The sequence below is a fragment of the Cervus canadensis genome, chromosome 7 (genome assembly GCF_019320065.1).
Source record: "Cervus canadensis isolate Bull #8, Minnesota chromosome 7, ASM1932006v1, whole genome shotgun sequence".
Lineage (NCBI taxonomy): Eukaryota > Metazoa > Chordata > Mammalia > Artiodactyla > Cervidae > Cervus > Cervus canadensis.
Genome location: NC_057392.1, coordinates 76,249,559 through 76,269,273, shown reverse-complemented (window position 1 = coordinate 76,269,273; position 19,715 = coordinate 76,249,559). Strand labels below are relative to the sequence as shown.

Sequence of the window (19,715 nt, the reverse complement as noted above, 5' to 3'; positions counted from 1 at the left end):
TATTGAAACTTTTCTACTTGTTAGGAGGAAATATCCTAGTTTCCAACATAACTGGTCTACAAAGTTAGAAGCTTTTGCCTTGAAAGTGTAAGGAGGTAACACAGCGACCTGGCAAGGCCGGCCGCCTCTGCCAGCGTGGCGGCGTGGAGCCCCGCCGCAGCAGCGCCTCTGGTCCCCGGAGCCCGCCACCTTCCTCTTCTCCACTGTGCCCACTGCATGATTTCCTCGCATTCCGAGGGGGAGCGCAAAGTGACCCAAATCCTCAAAATTTCCAGGAGGCTGTGGGGGAATGTATAAAATTCAAATTAAATCGGAATAATTTAAGGAGAAGAAAACTGTCCAGCAGCCAACAGGCACTAAAAGAAGAAATCAAAGGTATGCACGGATTGCAGGCTTTCCAGTCTGTCCCCAAACACTGACCATACCCTGGCTGCTTAGATGTTGTTGGTAAAACAGTGGATGAATCTTACTAACAGGGGCTTCCCTTGTGGCTCAGCTGGTAAAGAACCCGCCTGCAATGCGGGAGACCTGGGTTAGATCCCTGGCTTGGGAAGATCCCACGCAGAAGGGAAAGACTACCCACTCCAGTATTCTGGCCTGGAGAATTCCACGGACTGTACAGATCATGGACTCGCAGAGTCGGACATGACTGAGCGACTTTCACTACTACCACCGTTCTTTCCTCAACGTATGACAAGAAGTTTATTTTGTTCATAGACATTTCCATATTGTAATTATAGAAGAATATGCTATGTATTTAGATGTTAAAGGCAACAGATTAAAAAAATCAGGCTGTAATTTATGGGGCCTCACAGGACTGGTAAGGACCTCCCTGCCCCTTGCCCCGCCTTGCCCTCGCTCTGCTGACCTGGAAGCTCCTCGCCGTGCCCCTCGCCTGCAGCGATCCGCCCAGCTCCCGACCCGGAAGCTCCGCCTCGGAATCCGCGCGTGCGTAGGTTTCCTGCGGAAGCGGAAGGCTGAGAGAGAAGGTGACAGGTCGGCCATTGAGTTTTTTTCTCCTAGTGTAAACGTGTGCCGCGCGCTTCGACGTCCTACCCGCCCTCGCCATGTCCATCTTCAGAGTCCGGGTGGTTCTCCGCAAGTAATATCCCAATACCCCGCCCTCCGCCCCAAATAAACCGAGAGGTCGCCGTTGCAGGTCGAGTATTCGAAATCGCTGTGAGGCTTATCCTTGCCGTTTGCTTTTCGGTCTTCGACCCGGGAGACAACGCCTTTCGGGATATTTTCCTGCTTTAAGCTTAACCGTTAGTACCTACGCCTGTGCCTTGTAAAGTCCCCGGGCGCGAGGTGGATTCGGGCACGCCCACCTCCACCGCCTCACCCTGTCGGCCCCTGGAGGTCGCGCCGACAGCCCGGCTCCGGGAGAAGCCGCGTCCTCTCCTCGGTCCTGGGATTCTGGAGAGCCCGCCCGGCCCCCGAGACCCCCTCGCTCCCAGCCTGTCTGCCCTCGCGTCTCCTCAGGCCTATCGTTCTGCCCCGCAGGCCTCCCTAGTCAGTCCGTTTTCCTCAGCCCTGGGCTGGACGTGTGACACCCAGTGTTTTTCCGTCACGAGTCCGTCTCGTTGGAACATGTGCTCTTTTGATAGGCGGGCGTTTCATTTACTCATCATTTCTGTAGATACATGGGCGAGGGGAATCAGAGGAAGCAGTTGACTGAGAGTGAAAGGCAAACTCAGAAGTGGAAAACGAGAGAACCGACAGGGTCGCCCAGGATGGCTGAGGCAGTTGTAAAGGGATGGCAAAATGAAATAGATTTAGCCCTTAAAGTAGCGGGTGGGTGAAAGAGAAATGGACAAAGGCGTGGGATCTCCAGGAGTTGGAGACAAGGAGAAAGCGGCCCTGCGCCTGCGGTAGGAGGGCTGACAGGGGTGATCCTAGGAGAGAAACAGGGCTAGGTGCTGAGTAGAAGAGAAGAGGAAGTAAGGATAGACACCTGGAGTGCCCCAGAGTGGGAGTGTAAGAGGGAGAGAAGCGGTGTGACTAGAAGGCAGAGAGGGAGCAGAGTTGGAGAAAGAGATGTATAGATGTTTAGGACAATTGGAAGGGTGGGGGTGGGGAGAAGAGCAGCAAGAGGAGAAACAAGTTGCAGAGGGGCCAGGACAGGTGTGAGGGAAGAAATAGGAGGGCAGAAATCCCACCTGAGACAGTGGACGATTAAAGGGTGTTCCACGTAGTGAGGTCTTCCTGTTTTTGTGGTTGTGGCAAACGGAGGGGGAATGTTGATCCTAAGCCTTAAGCAGCCTGTTTTCCACTTGCAAGATCAACTTCTAAAAGCTTACATTGTCTGAGGAAGAAGCTGGGAAGAGGAGGAAAAAAGGAAAGAAAACAGGAATGGCTCTTTCTCAGGTGAAGTCATATTCTCAGTTGATTCTGTCTGTCCTTCCTGAAATGCCCTTCTTTGGACTTACTAATCATCTCTGACTCTGAAGTATCCTTCCTGACACCTGTACATGCACACTCACCAGGGAACTTCCCTCAGGGCCTGTCGTCTCCACTTAGATCCCATCTCCCCATGACCCAGTGGCCTGGACCTTGTGTGGAGGGCACCATCCTGGGCAGGGCTTCACACCCACGGGTTTGAGAAGGGGTCTCAGTGCTCTTGGGCAGCAGGGATTGCCTCGGGCTCTTCTGGGTGTGCAGTCTGCTCTCTGTCAACCAGGATTAAGAAGCTGTGCAAGGAAGTCAGGTGTTAACATGCACAGTACATGGTAAAATCTGGAAGTAGACCTAAAAAGGGAAATTTGTTCTAGGGTAATTGAAGCTAAGTGAGTGAGGCACTGACTTAAAAATCTTGATTGGAAATGGGAAGGAAAGTTCAGAATCAGGTATCAGTGATAGAGGGTGTGCTATTCCGTCATCTGTTTGAAACTGTGACATGAGTCTAAATCTCTGAGAGTTGGAGATTCACTGTCATTGCCTTCATTCTTCAGAGTTTGTCTTTGCACTGTGTTCATTTTGTGGTTTGGCATAGAGATGTTTTTGCTTTTGATGCAGGTGAGGTTTCCTCTTCATTGTTTAACCCATAGATTCACCATTTGTTATGGGAGCTGTCTTTTTTCCACTGGGTTTTCTTAGCATTCTTGTCATTAGATATTAAATACATGTAAATGGTTATTTCTGAGCCTTCTTTTCTCTTCCCTTGCTATATAAATCCTTGTTTATACCAGTACTACCCCATCTGGATTATATTGTGATATGGCTTGAAATTTTAAAAATGGTGGCCTTCATCTTTCTTCTTTCTACTTACTGAAGAGTATTTTTTCAGTTTGTGGTCCTTGAGAGTCACTATGACTTCTTGCAAGTTTTTTTCTATTTCTGCAAACAGTTCAGTTCAGTTCAGTTCAGTTGCTCAGTCGTGTCCGACCCCCTGCAACACATGAATCGCAGCATGCCAGGCCTCCCTGTCCATCACCACCTCCCGGAGTTTACTCAAACTCAAGTCCGTCGAGTCGGTGATGCCATCCAGCCATCTCATCCTCTGTTGTCCCCTTCTCCCCGCCCTCAATTCCTCCCAGCATCAGGGTCTTTTCCAGTGAGTCAACTCTTTGCATGACGTGGCCAAAGTATTGGAGTTTCAGCTTCACCGTCAGTCCTTCCAGTGAACACCCAGGACTGATCTCCTTTAGGATGGACTGGTTGGATCTCCTTGCAGTCCAAGGGACTCTCAAGAGTCTTCTCCAACACCACAGTTGAAAAGCATCAATTCTCCGGTGCTCAGCTTTCTTTGCCGTCCAACTCTCACATCCATACATGACCACTGGAGAAACCATAGCCTTGACTAGACGGACCTTTGTTGGCAAGGTAATGTCTCTGCTTTTAAATATGCTGTCTTAGTTGGTTATAACTTTCCTTCCAAGGAGTAAGCGTCTTTGAATTTCATGGCTGCAATCACCATCTGAAGTGATTTTGCAGCCCAGAAAAATAAAGTCTGACACTGTTTCCACTGTTTCCCCATCTGTTTGACATGAAGTGATGGGACCAGATGCCGTGATCTTAGTTTTCTGAATGTTGAACTTTAAGCTAACTTTTTCACTCTCCTTCTTTACTTTCATCAAGAGGCTTTTTAGTTCCTCTTCACTTTCTGCCATAAGGGTGGTGTCATCTGCATATCTGAGGTTATTGATATTTCTCTCAGCAATCTTGATTCCAGCTTCTGCTTCTTCCAGCCCAGCATTTCTCATGGTGTACTCTGCATATAAATTAAATAAGCAGGGTGACAATATGCAAACACTTCTATTGTAATTTTCATAATGAATTCATTAAATCTGTGGAACACTTTGGGTAACTTGGAAATTTAAAGAGTACTGAAATTTCCAGTCCAGGACTCCTAGATTTATTTGTTTTGTTTTGATTTCTTTTAGAAGCGGTTAAGTAGTTTTCAGTGTATATGTTTTACCTCCTTGGTGAATTATTCCTAAATATTTCATCCATTTTTAATACAATAGTAAATAAAATTGTTCTGTGATTTTCTTTTGACATTTTTCATTGTGTAGAGAAATGCAGCTGATTTGCATGTTGACTTTTGTATTCTGACAGTTTGCTAAAATTGTTATTTGATGTGACAGGGTTTTTTTTGTGTCTGTGTGGAATCTTTACACTTTATACATAAAAGACCTTGTCCTCTAGGAAAGAAGGTAACTTTCTAATTTTTCAATTTGGGCAGCTTTGATTTCTTTTTCTTGTCTAATTGCTCTTGTTGGGGGTTTCAGTCCTTTGTTGAACAGTGGTGCAGAGTGGGCGTCCTTGCCTTCTTCCTGATCTCAGAAGAAAAGTTTTCAGTCTTTCACCATTGAGAACAATGTGTGCTCTTTTCATACATGGTATATTTTACTTTGAGATACTTTATCTTTTCTAGTTTGTGTATATATATTTAAAGATTGTTGAATTTTGTAAAGTGCTTCTTTTCTGTATCAATTGAGGTGGTTATGTGTTGTTTTTTCCCTTTATTCTGTTAATGTGATGTATACATTGATTTTTGTTTGCTGAGTCCTCTTTGCCTTATATGAATAAAATTCATTTGGTCATGAAGTCAGATGTTTTTAATGTGGTGTTGAAGGTGGTTTGCTGGCGTTTTGTTGAGGATTTTGCATAATAGTCCTCAGGGAGTATTGGATTTTATTTTTTTGTTCTTTTGTCTGCTTGGGTCAATTTCAGAATCATGTTGGCTCCATTCAGTGAGTTTGTCAGTGTTGCATCTTCAACTCTTTGTAATATTTTTGGCAGGATTAGAGGTCCTTCTTTTGTAAAGGTTTAGTATAATTTCACAGATGGCATCTGAGCCTAGTTTTTTCTTAGTTTGAGGATTTTAATTACTGCTTGAATGTTTCTAGTTATAATATGGTTCCCATTTTTATTTGCTTTATGATTAAGGATTAGATAGTATGTTTCTACAAATTTACCTGTTTATTTTATGATGTGTCATTTGTAGGTATTATTACTTAGGAATTTTTTATTGAAGTATGTTGATTTACAATGTTCAGTTCATTTTGGGTATACAGCAAACTGATTCAGTTTTATTTACATATATTCTTTGACACATCCTTTTCACTTACAGGTTATTACAAACTATGAAGTATAGTTCCCTGTGCTATGTAGTAGGTCCTTGTTGGATATCTGTTTTATACCTAGGAGTGTGTCTGTATTAATCCCAAATCCTGATTTATCCCTCCTACCTTCTGCTTTGGTCACCTGTGTGTGTGTTTTATATGTCTCTGGGTCTGTTTGTGTTTCGTGTGTAAGTTCAATTGGATTTTTTTTTTTTATTTCACAGATAAGTGATAATTTATTTTTCTCTGTCTGGCTTATTCACTTAGTATGATAATCTCTCAGTCAGTTCAGTCGCTTAGTCGTGTCCGACTCTTTATGACCCCGTGAACCACGGCACACCAGGCCTCCCTATCCGTCACCAACTCCCAGAGTCCACCCAAACCTATGTCCATTGAGTTGATGATACCATCCAACCATCTCATCCTCTGTCGTCCCCTTCTCCTCCTGCCCCCAATCCGTCCCAGCATCAGGGTCTTTTCCAGTGAGTCAGCTCTTCGCATGAGGTGGCCAAAGTATTGGAGTTTCAGCTTCAACATCAGTCCTTCCAGTGAGCACTGAGGACTGATCTCTTTTAGGATGGACTGGTTGGATCTCCTTGCAGTCCAAGGGACTCTCAAGAGGCTTCTCCAACACCACAGTTCAAAAACATCAATTCTTCGGTGCTCAGCTTTCTTTGTAGTCCAACTCTCGCATCCATACATGATCAGTGGAAAAACCATAGCCTTGACTACATGGACCCTTGTTGGCAAAGTAATGTCTCTGCTTTTCAATATGCTATCTAGGTTGGTCATAACATGATAATCTCTAGTTCCATGCTGCTGCTGCTAAGTCATGTCAGTCATGTCTGACTCTGTGCGACCCCATAGAGGCAACCCACCAGGCTCCTCCATCCCTGGGATTCTCCAGGCAAGAACACTGGAGTGGGCTGCCATTTCCTTCTCCAGTGCATGAAAGTGAAGTTGCTCAGTCATGTCCGACTCTTTGCATTCTTATGGACTGTAGCCCACGAGGCTCCTCCGTCCATGGGATTTGCCAGGCAAGAGTATTGGAGTGGGTTGCCATTGCCGCCTCCTCTAGTTCCATGCATGTTGCTGCAAATGGCATACTTTCATTCCTTTTTTTTTTTTTTTTTTATGCAGGAGTTAATATTTCATTCGGGCGTCCCTGATAGCTCATTTGGTAAAGAATCTGCCTGCAATGCAGGAGACCTGGGTTTGATCCCTGGGTTGGGAAAATCCCCTGGAGAAGGGAAAGGCTACCCACTCCAGTATTCTGGCCTGGAGAATTCCATGGACTGTATAGTCTGTGGCATCACAAAGAGTTGGACAGTCTGATATTCTTGTATATATGTACCACATATTCTTTTTCCATTCCTCTGTTGCTGGGCATTTAGATTGTTTCCATGCCGTGCCTATTGTAAATAGTGCTGCAGTGAACATTAGGGTGCACTGTCTTTTTGAATTATGGTTTTCTTCACATAAATGCCCAGGAGTGGGTTTGCAGGATCTGAATCTTTCTTATTTTAATTCTTTTGTTCTGCCAAAGCTGAATTTAGTTTGTTCTCCTTCTCCTTCCTTACGATGTAAAAATAGTTTCTGATTGGACTTCTTTTTCCTTTTTGTGGTAACCATTTAGCCACGTGCGTGTGTGTGTGTGCTCTATGATGTCTGACTCTTTGCATCCCATGGACTGTAGCCCATCCGGCTCTTCTGTTCATGGGATTTCCCAAGAAAGAATACTTAAGTGAGTCGTCATTTCCTTCTCCAGGGATCTTCCCAACCCTGGGATCAAACCTAAATCTCCTGGGTCTCCTGCATTGGCAAGCATGTTGTTTACCACTGAACCACCTGAGAAGTTTCTTAGCCATGTAGACTTCTGTTTTATTATAACCTTCACTGCATGTTATAAATTCTGGAATGTTGTACTTTCAGTTTCATGTAGATGTTCAAAAATTTTCTTGATTTCTTTGAGGCATAAGTGTCATTACTTAGCTTCTTGACTTAAAGTATTCAAACAGTTTCAGTCATTGCTATTTCTGTCATTATCATAATTGATGATTTTGATTTTTCTTTAAAGCCATTGCTGGACTTTGTCATCTCTGAAGCCACCGCTCAGAGTGCAACTCATTTAGGTATTGAATATCTCTCAATGTGTAGAACATAGTATGTGACACTTCTGCATAGACAACCTTTTGTTATTAGATATTTTTCACAGGATTCTTCACAAAAAGTGAAAAAAACATATTTATTGAAAGATATATTTATGAAAATGCGTAAGAATTTAAGGGACACAATGTGTGTTAGTCTCTCTGCTTAGTTGTGTTCAACTCTTTGTTACCCCATGGACTGTAGCCTGCCAGTTCCTCTGTCCATGGAATTCTCCAGGCAAGAATATTGGAACGGGTAGCCATTCCCTTCTCCAGGAGATCTTCTTGGCCCAGGGATTGAACCCAGGTCTCCTGTACTGCAGGTAGATTCTTTACCTTCTGAGCCACCAGGGAAGTCTTCCAATAACCTTAACACAACTCTTTCAGAACATATCCGAATAAATCCTTACCCCTGTCATCATGTTTTCACTTTTTATGAAGATAAGAACTCTTGTCATGATCCATTGGTGAAATATATTCTCATTTCAGGGATGGTTAACCTTCAAGGATGTGGTGATTAAATTTTCTCAGGAGAAGTGGGAATGCCTGGACCCTGTTCAGAGGCCCTCATACAGGGACATGATGCTGGAGACCTAGAAGAACCTGCTCTCTGTGGGTGAGGATAGCTTCTCTTTGGATGTTGGAATCTCCCCTTGTGTGTTTTGCATTTTTCCCTATGTGTGTCTTGGGAGGCCTGTTTTCATTGCATGATCTTAGAGCCCTGTTGACACAGACATGATGTGGCATCACGAATTTAAAAAGACCCTTTTTTCTAATGATCTGCCCACTTCATGTTACATCAGAGATTTTCCCAGAGCTTAATTATGTATAAAACTGAATGCCAAGTTTTAAAAAATATCCAATTTTCTGTTTTCTGTCCTTTGGTTTTGACTCACTATTTCTTGGAAGGGTGTTAGATACATATACTACACTCTTCCCTGTGTATATAGAAGGAGGCAAAGCAGTGGAAGAATTTGTGGAATATTTTTCCAGACTCACCGGTACTGTTCTCACTCCTCAGCTGAACAAAGAGCTGTGGTTTTTCCAAAATCACTTTACATTTTCCAAAATCAGTTTACATTTCTTTGTTCTGATAAGCAGGATTTTCTATGATAAGCAGGATTTTCTATTTCTGATCTAAACATCATCTCCATATTGGAGCAAGAGAAAGAGCCTAGTATTGTGATGAGTGGTGTGAAAATAGCAAAACAAAACAAAAACCCCAAATGGACGGGAATGTATCAAAAGTGTGAACAGAGATCAGATCTCAGGACAGAGAGGAAAGCACATTAATAGTGGTTGGAAACCTCTTGTAATGGTACATAGAGATGATAGTTTACGGTGAATGATGTCAGATTCGTGATCTCTGAAGAAGAAGATATAGCTTTGGGACCGGGGACTAGGCTTGATTACTCAAGAGCTTTTGTGTAGCAGAGTTTTATTAAAGTATGAAAGGGGACAGAGAAAGCTTCTGACATAGACATCAGAAGGGGGAGAATGCCCCCTCTCACTAGTCTTAGCAAGGGAGCTGTATACTTTTTCAATTAGTTATTACAGTAAGTAAAAAGAATGTCTCAAGGTTGTAAAGGTCTTACCAGACCCACTCCCACAATTTACATTTTAAGATGACAGGATTAGTCAGAAGGTTCTCAAGAAGGAGAAACATGTCCTCAAGCAGAATACGTTGTTGTTATATAATCTTAGTACAGAGTTTAGGCTGAGTTGTTTTGTTGTGTAATCATCAGCTCTGGGCTTAAAGAAGAAAACCTTTGTCCTTTTCTCCTCCTTGAGAATTCCAGACCCCTATCTCCTCCTCGAGAGCCCCAGACCCCTTTCTCCTCCTCGGGTACCTCAGACCTATCAACCTACCTAGGAATTGACTCTCTCAGATCTTTGGCAAAAGAGAAGTTTGTTTATTAAACTCTCAGAGGAAACTTAACTTTTCCCGAGTTATCAGTCTGTCCTTCAACATGTATCATGTATTCTTTCACCCTCCAGTGGTGCTGCAGCTCCATCAGACACAAAGGCAAGGTTTTTATCAAGATCATAACCCTCGCCATCTCCCTGCTGTGAGCTGGTTGTGGCTTGAGTTTGAGGAGCATGAGGTGGGCTGCCTTACTGGTTTGTCTTGCCCCCTCTTCTCTCTTTGTGGGCTTGGATCTATTGGCTACTCAATTCTTAGTCCATACAGATCAGAGCTGATGCCCCAAGCGTCTAACCCCTGATCCTGTGCTGCTTTCATCACAGTTGTCATATTTGGAAGATAGAATCGGAAAGTGGGAAAACACTGGCTGCTCTTTAATTTTATCTGGCACCTCAGAACCTGTATGGAACTGTCTCAGTCCCTGTCTGCTTCTTGAGATCCCTCAGCCATTTCTGCTGTTCTCCTTTTGCAGCCATACCATGTCAGGGTGTGTGGAGTAGCCTGGTGGATTGGATCTCCTGTGACTGTTAGTTAGGAAACCTGTGAGGACAGCAGTCCAACAAAGGGAACATGTGTGAATCTTTCAGGCTTTTAGCTTGGCATCTCTGGGTGGACCAAGTAGTCCCATCTCAAGGTCTTATGATGTGAGACCCCCACATCTTGTAGTTTTCCGCTCTTGTACTGGTCTATTTAGTCTGGGAGTGTAGACTCTTCCTGACTTTGCTTTCTCCTTAATTTGTATAATTTTTCCTTCTAAATTTGATTTTGAAGTGTGTGGTTCTAGTGTCTGAAGTCATGTCCAGTTTCTTTGCTGTGGTAATCCGCCTGTGTTTAAGGGGCAGCTCCTCATGGACTCTCTGTGGTGTGGGTTTACTGGGTAAGAGAAAAATTTTTTTTTTTTTTAAGAGGAGAATACTTTCCCTTATTGGTTGTAATATTTTCCTGCTGCATACAGAATTGCCACTTGAAGCTTCTTAGTATAGTGGTCAGCGTGTTCTGTGATATGAGAAAGTATCTGAAGACCTTGACCTGTACATCTTTTTCTGGCTTTGAGTGATGTAAGAAAAGCCTGTGTGAAGGGCACTGTGATAGTGTTGTTCACATGTACCATCACCATGCCCTTTGAGCCTCACCAAGAGGTGTAGGAACTTCTCCTAACAACGGTCTTGTCCAGGTTCATACCCTCATGTTTGTGAGGCTGTTGACTAAACTATTGCTGATGCTGCATGCTTGTCACCTGTGTGCTATTGATCATTCTGCCTCCACACTTAATTTTGTAGCAACTTAATGACAGAGCTTATATAGTGGATTGATAACTTCAGTGATGAACCATCATTTTTTTTCAAGGCATTGCTACTTTCCTTTTTTTATATTTTTATGCATAATAAATGATTGTCTCTTATTTTTATCATTAAGTTTCTATTTTATGTTACTCTTTGTATTTTATTTGCAATACATGGGATGGTTGGTTGAGAAAGTTCCCCCACCCCTATGGTGGAATTGGTGATCAGTACTTTTTAAAGGTCTTTATGTATTCTTGATGTTAAACTATTATTGAATATATGATTGGCAAATTTTTTTGTGTTATAGTGTACTTTGTTTTTTCATTGCTGAGGATGGTTTACTGCACAATATTTGATAATTAGGATGTGTGCAATTTATCTCTTTATTTTGTTGGCGTGAGCTTTTGGTGTTGTATCTGATAAATCATTAGTGAATCCACTGTCAAGAATCATTTTCTGTTCATTTACTTGTAGGAGCCTTATACACTAGGGACTGAGTTTTAGGTCTTTGAAGCATTTTGAGTTAATTTTTGTCTATAGTGTATAATAATGCCCCAGCTAAATTCTATATGTTAATATCCAGTTTTCACAACACCTTTTGTTCCGTAGATTGCCCTTCCCCATCACTTGGTCTTGACACTGTTGTGGAACATCCTGTGACCTCAGAGGCAGAAGTGGTTTTCGGAATCCGTGTGCCCCAGGTGTCTGTCTGCACATCAGCACCGTACTGCTTTGGTTAGCATAGTTTCAGGATCGGGTTTGAAATGAAGAAATGTGAGATGTCTGACTTTGCTTTCCAGTTTGTTTTTGCTATTCATTGTCTTCTGTGATTCCATAGGAATTGTAGGATTCATTCATCTGTTTCTTAAGCAAAGCAGTGTTGGGATTTCACTAGGGATTGTTTTGAATCTTTTGTTAACTTTGACTAGTATTGACATCTTGACAATATCAACTTTATATCCGCGAAGCATGGGTATTGACATTTATTTGATTCTTCTCTAATATTTTTCAGAAGTCTTTAGTTTGCAGGATAAAAATTCTTCCCTTCTTCTATAGTGTTATGATTAAGTATTCTTTTTTAATTTTCTTGTCAATTGAATTACTTTGATTGTTCATTTTTAATGTTTAGAAACCCAGTTGGGTTTGCATGCTGATGTTGTATCTTGTAATTTCTTTGAAGTCTTTAATTATTTCTATACTTTTTTTTTACTTGTCAATGTTGCAAAATGCCTATTATGGGTGTGTCATTTTGTAGGACATATTTAGAAAGATATTTTGTTTCATAAAAACTGTTCTATTGAATTTTTTCTCTATAGTATATATATTATAATTTGTAAATAGCAACATATTATTAGATAAACTCATTTTGGATTTTTTAGCATTACAATATATTTATTGTGTGTTCATTAGCATTTATTTGTGTACAGTAAGTATGCAGAATATATCTATCGTAGAATACATTTTTCTCCTCAGTTATGAGACTGCGGTATGTTTACTGTTAATTCGTACATGCTTTGAAGTCATGGTGGAAAAATTGTGTTTTTTTTTGTGAGCTGACATGTTTTTCTAGTATTAGTGTTTTTGTCATAGGCTGTTTGCAAGTATTCTTCCCTGAAATCAATTTGGATTATCTTTTACAACTGTTATTTTTAGTAAACAAGTTTATTGCTCTAGTGTTTCTCAGAATTTTAAGTTCATATTTGGAAAGTTTCAAAATGTTTTGAAAATGAAAAATATTGCATAGTTGGAAAAAGTATTATAACTGTGATATAAGTATTACTTTTGGTGTAATAGATACTGAGACACTTATTGATGAATTTTAGTGAATGGATTCTTTATGTGTTGTACATATCTATCCAATAGACGTGGTCAACCAATTACAAACCAAAGCAGACAGTGATACAGGAGAAGTATTCCAAACAGCAATCTTGGGAAGACCTAAAAGTCATAAAATCAAACATTTTTACCTCAGGGAAATCCAGGAAGACATGTATGACTTTGAGTGTCGTTGCAGAAGTGGTGGAAGAAGAGCTGAAAGCCTTGACATCAAAGATTTTCGCCTCAGAAAGATCTAGGAAAATATACATGACTTTGATTGTCTGTGGGCGGATGATGAAAGAAATGACAAAGGAATGTCTACATCCCATAACAAAAATCTCACTGATGGAAGAAATCGTCATAGTATAATTGATGCAGGAAATAGACCTTTTGAAAGGCACGGATCAAGCTTTCAGGATAAATTGCAGATGGTACAATCTGAAGGGATAATTTTTGAATGTAGTCAAGTTGTGACAAACGTCAGTGCCTCAGGTTTACCACCTTAGAGAACTCGTAATGTCTGCAAAGGCTTTTCTCATAAACATGAGAAAGCTGTTATGCATCCTTCAGAACTGTTACCAGACCATGAAACACAAAAGAAAAGATCTTACAAATATAATGAGTGTGACATAACCTTTCTTCAGGACTCAGAACTCACTGGACATCAAAGAATCCATACAGGAGGAAAACCATATAAATGCGACGTGTGTAGCAAGGCTTTTAACCAAACTAAAAAACTAGGAATTCATTGGAGAATTCATACTGGAGAGAAACAATATAAATGTGATGTATGTGGCAAGGCTTTTAATCAGACTGCAAAACTTGGACTTCATTGGAGAATTCATACTGGAGTGAAACCTTGTAAATGTGATGTGTTTGGCAAGGCTTTTAGTCGTACTGGAAACCTTGCTGTTCGTTGGAGAGATCATACTGGAGAGAAACTATATAAATGTGATGTATGTGGCAAGGCGTTTGTTTGTACTGGAAACCTTGGTATTCATCAGATAGTTCATACTGGCGAGAAACCATATAAATGAGGTATACGTGGCAGGGCTTTCAGTGTGCATGCAAACCTTGCAGTTCATCAGAAAATTCATACTGGAGAGAACCTTACAAATATAAAAATTGTGACAAAGCATTTAGGCACAGTCGTCATCCATAACTCATCATCAGGCAGTTCAGACAGGAGAGAAACCATATAAATATGATGTATATGGCTGGTGCTTTACTTGAAATGATGAACTTAGAAACCATCAGAGAATTCACACTAGAGAGAAACATTAGAAATATGATAGTTGTAAGAAACATTTTAGTGCAAATGTCGTGAGTGGTACAAAGCCTTTAGTCAGTGTTCAGGCCTTATAATTCAGAGAATCCATGCTGTATAGAAAATATACAAGTGAAATGAATGTGGCAGAGTTTCTAGTGCATGTTCAGCATGAACTGCCCATTAGGCAGTTCATACAGGAGAGGAACCACATACATGTTATTTATGTGGCAAACCCTTCAGTCGCAAGGAATGATGCTGCAGATCATCTGAGAATCCATATTGCAGTGAAAACTTACACATGTAGAGAATGCAATAAAATATATCAACTTTTTGACCATCAGAAAATTCAAACTGGAGGAAAACTACACAAATGTGTTAGGTGTGGGAAAGCTTTGATTCTGTGTTCAGGCCTAACTCACCATCAGTTAATTTTTTTTTTTTTTTTGCAATATTGTGATGGTTTTTGCTGTACATTAACAGGAATAGGCCATAGGCATGCATATGTCCCCTCCCTCCTGAACCCACCTCTCTCGCCACTGTATCCCTCCAGATTGTCCCAGAGCACTCTTTCATACATCAAACTCTACTGACTCTTTTACATATGGTAATATATATGTTTCAGTGCTAATCTCTTAAATCCTGCCATCCTCTATGTTTTGTTTTTTTCAATAGTTTTTCCTTAGCATTATTTTTCCTATCCACATATTATGACCCAGATTTAATGTTTAATTTACATTTCTTTCCTGCCTTACACTAACAAATACATACGTCAGTGGGTTATTTTGAGACTTTTGTAACATTAAAATGCACATAGACAATGACAGGGAACATAGTAGGTGCCCTGTGCATGTAAAGAAAGACAGTTCCTTTAGGACTTGAGTTCAGTCAGATAATACACATAGAAATATTTATAAATAGTGCCAAGTTGATAATTTTGGTGAAAATCAATTCTAATGTCTTCTTAAGACTTTATATTTTACAATGTGCTTTGATGTCCACAACTGACAGATCTTTCAGAAACAGACAACAAAGAATTGAGAGAAAATGTATTACAGTTTTTCAACAAGAAGTAAATTGCCTAATTACCATCAAGTGATCATATAGTAATCTACTCAGAGTGGGGGATACAGATTTTTCCTGTGGTTAGAGTGGCCAGAAGCTTTGGAATCTAAGGGGCTATGAGGGAGGCCCCCCTTCCTTAAAGAGCTGGGGTATCTTCCAGTTAGCTCAGTCAGGGACAGCAGGCAGCAGTGAGATTGGGGCCTTTCTCTATGACTTCTTCACTGAGCTCAATCGAGCCAAATCTCAAGGACCTTTAAAACTTTGGGATATCCCCAGTTCCTGGCATGTTCTCCCAGGAGGGCCAGTTTCTTGGTCTCCATACTGAGTGCCCAGTGCCCTTGCATTTGTGGCTTGTGTGTTTCTCTGTGATGCGCAGGCCCACTGGTCTCTGATGTTTAGCCTTGTTGGTCAACAGGGCTAAACAGGCACAGAAAAGCGGTGACAAAATGTGGAGAAGTGGAGAGGAAGCTATCGGGGGTCTAGGAGAGGTGTGAGAGGAGGCAAGTTTCGGCCTCTGGATGAGCCCTCTGAATGGTGTATGCGTGTGTTGCAAGCATAGTGGTGTGACCCAGTTCAAGCTCACTCTGCTTCCTGTGAGAGAGGCCAGTGCTTCGGGGAGATGACTTCTTGAGGCAAACAATGGGACTTCATTTTGAAAACCAGCTGACCAAGAAGATGGCTAACTAATATCTCAAAATAGACATCTTGTTGGTGTCTGGATGCCAGGTTCTTTTATGACAGTAGAGAAAGAAGCAGTGAGGAAATAAAGCCAGAAGGGAGGATGGAGAGGGAGAGGCAGTGGGGAAGTAAGGTCAAAAGGGCCATCCGTCTTGCAGTACATCTGAGGGACAGCCAGCCTTCTGTGTTCATCTCTTCTTTCCTGCAGCCATTCACAGGTTGGGAGGTCAGAGTATCTCCCTGTGAGCTCAACAAGGCACTTTAACAGTCAGGTCAAGAGGTAGGGTCCTCTGAGGCCAGCCATTATGGATGATTACAACAACCACAGCAGTGAGAAGCAAGGCAAAGAAACCATTCCAACTTGGAATCACAGTTGGCTCTTCACGACAACAGTTGTGCGATCACATTGTGTGGAACTGCTGACAAGGGTGGTCTCAGCTTTGACTGGAGGACCTGGACGTGGGCTCATGGCTAATTGTGGGTTGCCTGGAAGGGTGGGCATGCCATAGTGGCCTAGCTCAGTTACCCTGGACACAGATGCTGAGACTGAGGTTTGCGTGCATTGGTTGATTGGGAAAGTCATGATCACACCTGTGGAAGAAGGAAGAAAGTGGAATTGGGAAGAGGACTGTTACCCTGCATTGTGTTAGAATCAAGGCCTGAGCTGAGCCCACAGGGAGGGATGGGTGCATTGGTCCTGGAGGTGGGATCCAGATGGTTCCCCACAGCATCGACTCCATGGAGTGGATTTTGTGATGTCTTTTGGAAGAGCAAGAATCATTATGCAACCTGTAGAATAACTGTTGGTAAAATCCCGGAGAAGATTTTGTTGCTTCCTTTTAGTATTTTCTGTTATTTTCAGTTGTAATGAAGAAGGTTTCCAGTGCATTTGGAAGGGAAAAAAGGCCTTGGAGTGTATCTTTGGAAGATGTTGAAGTCTCACTGGGGCATGTGCATCAGCCTACACATCTGCTTTTTATTATTAGACTTTGGAGATGACAGCTTTTGGGCTGGCTGAGGTCACTGTGACTGATAAGAAGCTGTCTTGAATCCGGTTTGCTCCTTGGGCGCCTTCATGTGTAGTATTTCATCATAAATGCATGAGTTGTTAAACCTTGGAATCTTTCTGGGGATTGCATAGCACGATGGATGGATTATTACTGAATGTGTGGAGAGTGTGTTGAACCAGATGAAATTTCATAAGGGTCTTTCAACCTAGAAGGAAAATGGTGCTAAACTTTGATGGCAGAGGGATTTCATTAGGGAGGGGCTGTGATATCTCACGATGTAAGGAAGGATCGGGCTCCCCAGGTGGTGCTAGTGATAAAGAATCACCTGCCAATGCAGGAGACATCAGAAGCTCAGTTTGATCCTTGAGTTGGGAGGAGGGCATGGCAACCTACTCCATGGGCAGAGGAGTCTGGTGGACTACAGTCCATAGGATCGCAGAGTCAGACATGACTGAAGCGACTTAGCACACGGACGGATTATTCGTAGACTCTGAGGACCATCAGCTCCATAGCAATCTGTAGTACAAAGCCTTATTCTGGAGATGATGCACCTGCTATTTCTTGCTGCCAGTGCAGGGGGTTCTCTCCATGTCTTTCCAAATCACATGCATGTGCCACATGCTTGCACAGTACAGATAAACAGGAATTCTTGTGAATGGTTGGTGGGAATGTAAACAGTATGGAGGATCATCCAATATTAAAAAGAGAACATGCAAGGATCTCAGAGCCTGACTTCTGATTATATACCCAAAGGAAGCAGAATGAGTATATTTTATTAAAATACTTATTTATTTGACTCCAATGGGCCTTAGTTGTGGATCACGAGATCTGTTTTGCATCAAGCAGGACCTCTCACCGTGGCCCTGGGGTCTCTGGAGGATGCCGGCTCTGCCTTTGCGGTACCTGGGCTTAGTTGCTCTGCTGCGTGTGGGATCTTATATCCCCAACCAAGGATTCAACAAGGACTGAGTCCCCTTCGTAACAAGGCAGATTCTTAACCTGGAATTCCTGTGACCACCAGGAATGTCCTGTGAAAAATCAGTATTCTGAAGGAGTTACCTGTATTCGTATAACCAGTATTTCTTTATTCACAACAATCATTTTTCTTCAAACAACACAGTTTTATCCCATTTCAGTTCTTCATAACATAACTAGTAATGCCCCAAAGGCTCTCAAGGTTGAAAGAATCTATTAGAGTTTCTTTGCATGGTGAAATCAAAGAATAGTTAATTTGGAGATTATAGACTAATAATTTGCACTTGAGTTATTCTCTCCATACTCTGTCCATAGTGGAGCTTTTATAGACTCTGGCCCCCTAAAACCTACTCCCGTGTTTATGGATGTTCCCATATGATATTTCCCAATGTCCTCTTTTGTTCCCAAATAAAACCAATAGTATGCACCTGATTTACATGAAGTGAAAATAGGAAAATAACCATGTAAAATGTTAGGAAATAAACTTCAGAACTAAGGTTAAACATGGTATCTCTTTTTGACCTTGGAGAATTCTGAGGTAATTTCTTTTTGATTACTTATTTATTACTGGCTGAACAGTTGTGGCTCAGGGGCTTAGTGGCTCCACAGCATGTGGGAATTTCTGGACCAAGCATTGACCCCTCATCTCCTGCATTGGCAGGCCGAGTCCTTATCACTGAGTCACCAGGGAAGTCCCAGAAATAATTGGGAATGCACACTACATGGTGGCATTTTTTGTTTGTTTGGTAAACTGGAAATTTCATACATTCGACCCCCAGCATTTTTGTTCTTGTTACTTTGAAGTCACCGAAAGCACCGAAACCAAACCCAAAGTTTGGTCGTGATACTGGGAGAGATGATGTGTTATGAGAATGTTTGTTAACTGATGAAGCTTTCTAGTCGGAGCACTATAGACTTCCAACCTGATGGGAATTTCTCAGCCTGCCCAGATAGGCATCATAGAAAGCGGTTGGTTTTAAAGTCTAAAGGTATCAGTAGTCAAACATCGGAAAAACCACAGTGAGACTGTTAAACAGAACACTGAATGTTTACTCATGCTGTGAATGTTACATTCCTTTTCCTGCCATACAGATGTGTTCCATTTTTCTATATGGTTGTTGAGGATGGTAGTAAATTACTATTAATCTGTTTTACTAAACAGAAAAATTACTATTTACTATCTGTTGCCTAAGACATTTTTACACTAGCCTAGTGAACAGTAATGTTTGGAAATATTTAATATTAATAAATACTAAATAGAAGTCCAGTTTTCCAAAGGATGTTAAAATGTTGATGTAACATTCGAAAATTAATAAGTGTGCTCCATAGTTCCTTGTCAGCTATAGTAGAATTTCCTTTTTGTTGAGTTTTTAATATTGTGATGGTGTTTGCCATACCTCAGCATGAATCGGCCATAGGCATTCGTGTGTCCCCTCCCTCCTTCCCCACGCTATCCCTCCAAGCTGTCACAGAGCAGTGGCTCTGGATGCGCAGTCACATATCAGACTCCCACTGGCTATCTATTTTGCATATGGTAATAGATATGTTTCAATGCGATTCTCTCAAATCATGCTACCCTATTTCTTTTGTTTTTTCAAGTTTTTCCTTAACGTTCTTTTTTCTGTCCACATGTTGTGACCGAGATTTAAAGTTTAATTTACATTTCTTCTCTGCCTTCCACTAACAAATACATAAGTCAGTGGGTTATTTTGAGACTTTTGTCATGTGAAAATGCACATAAGACAATGACAGGGAGCACAGTAACTGCCCTATAAACATGAAGAAAGTTCCTTTAGGACTTGAGTTCAGTCAGTTAATACACATAGAAATATTTATAAATAGTGCAAAGTTGGTGATAATTTTGGTGAAAATAAGTTGGAATGTCTTCTCAAGATGTTATTTTGTAGTCTCCTTTGTTGTTCACATCTGACAGAGCTTTTGGAAACAGACAGCCAAGAAAAGAGAGGATATATAGTTCTTA

The 19,715-nt window shown here is 41.5% G+C and overlaps 1 protein-coding gene across 1 annotated transcript in view; it reads left to right on the top strand.

Annotated features, from left to right (window-relative positions):
* LOC122444969 (zinc finger protein 610-like) overlaps window positions 1–19,715 on the top strand; it is a 93,122-nt gene that overhangs the window by 26,675 nt on the left and 46,732 nt on the right. The window lies entirely within an intron of this gene.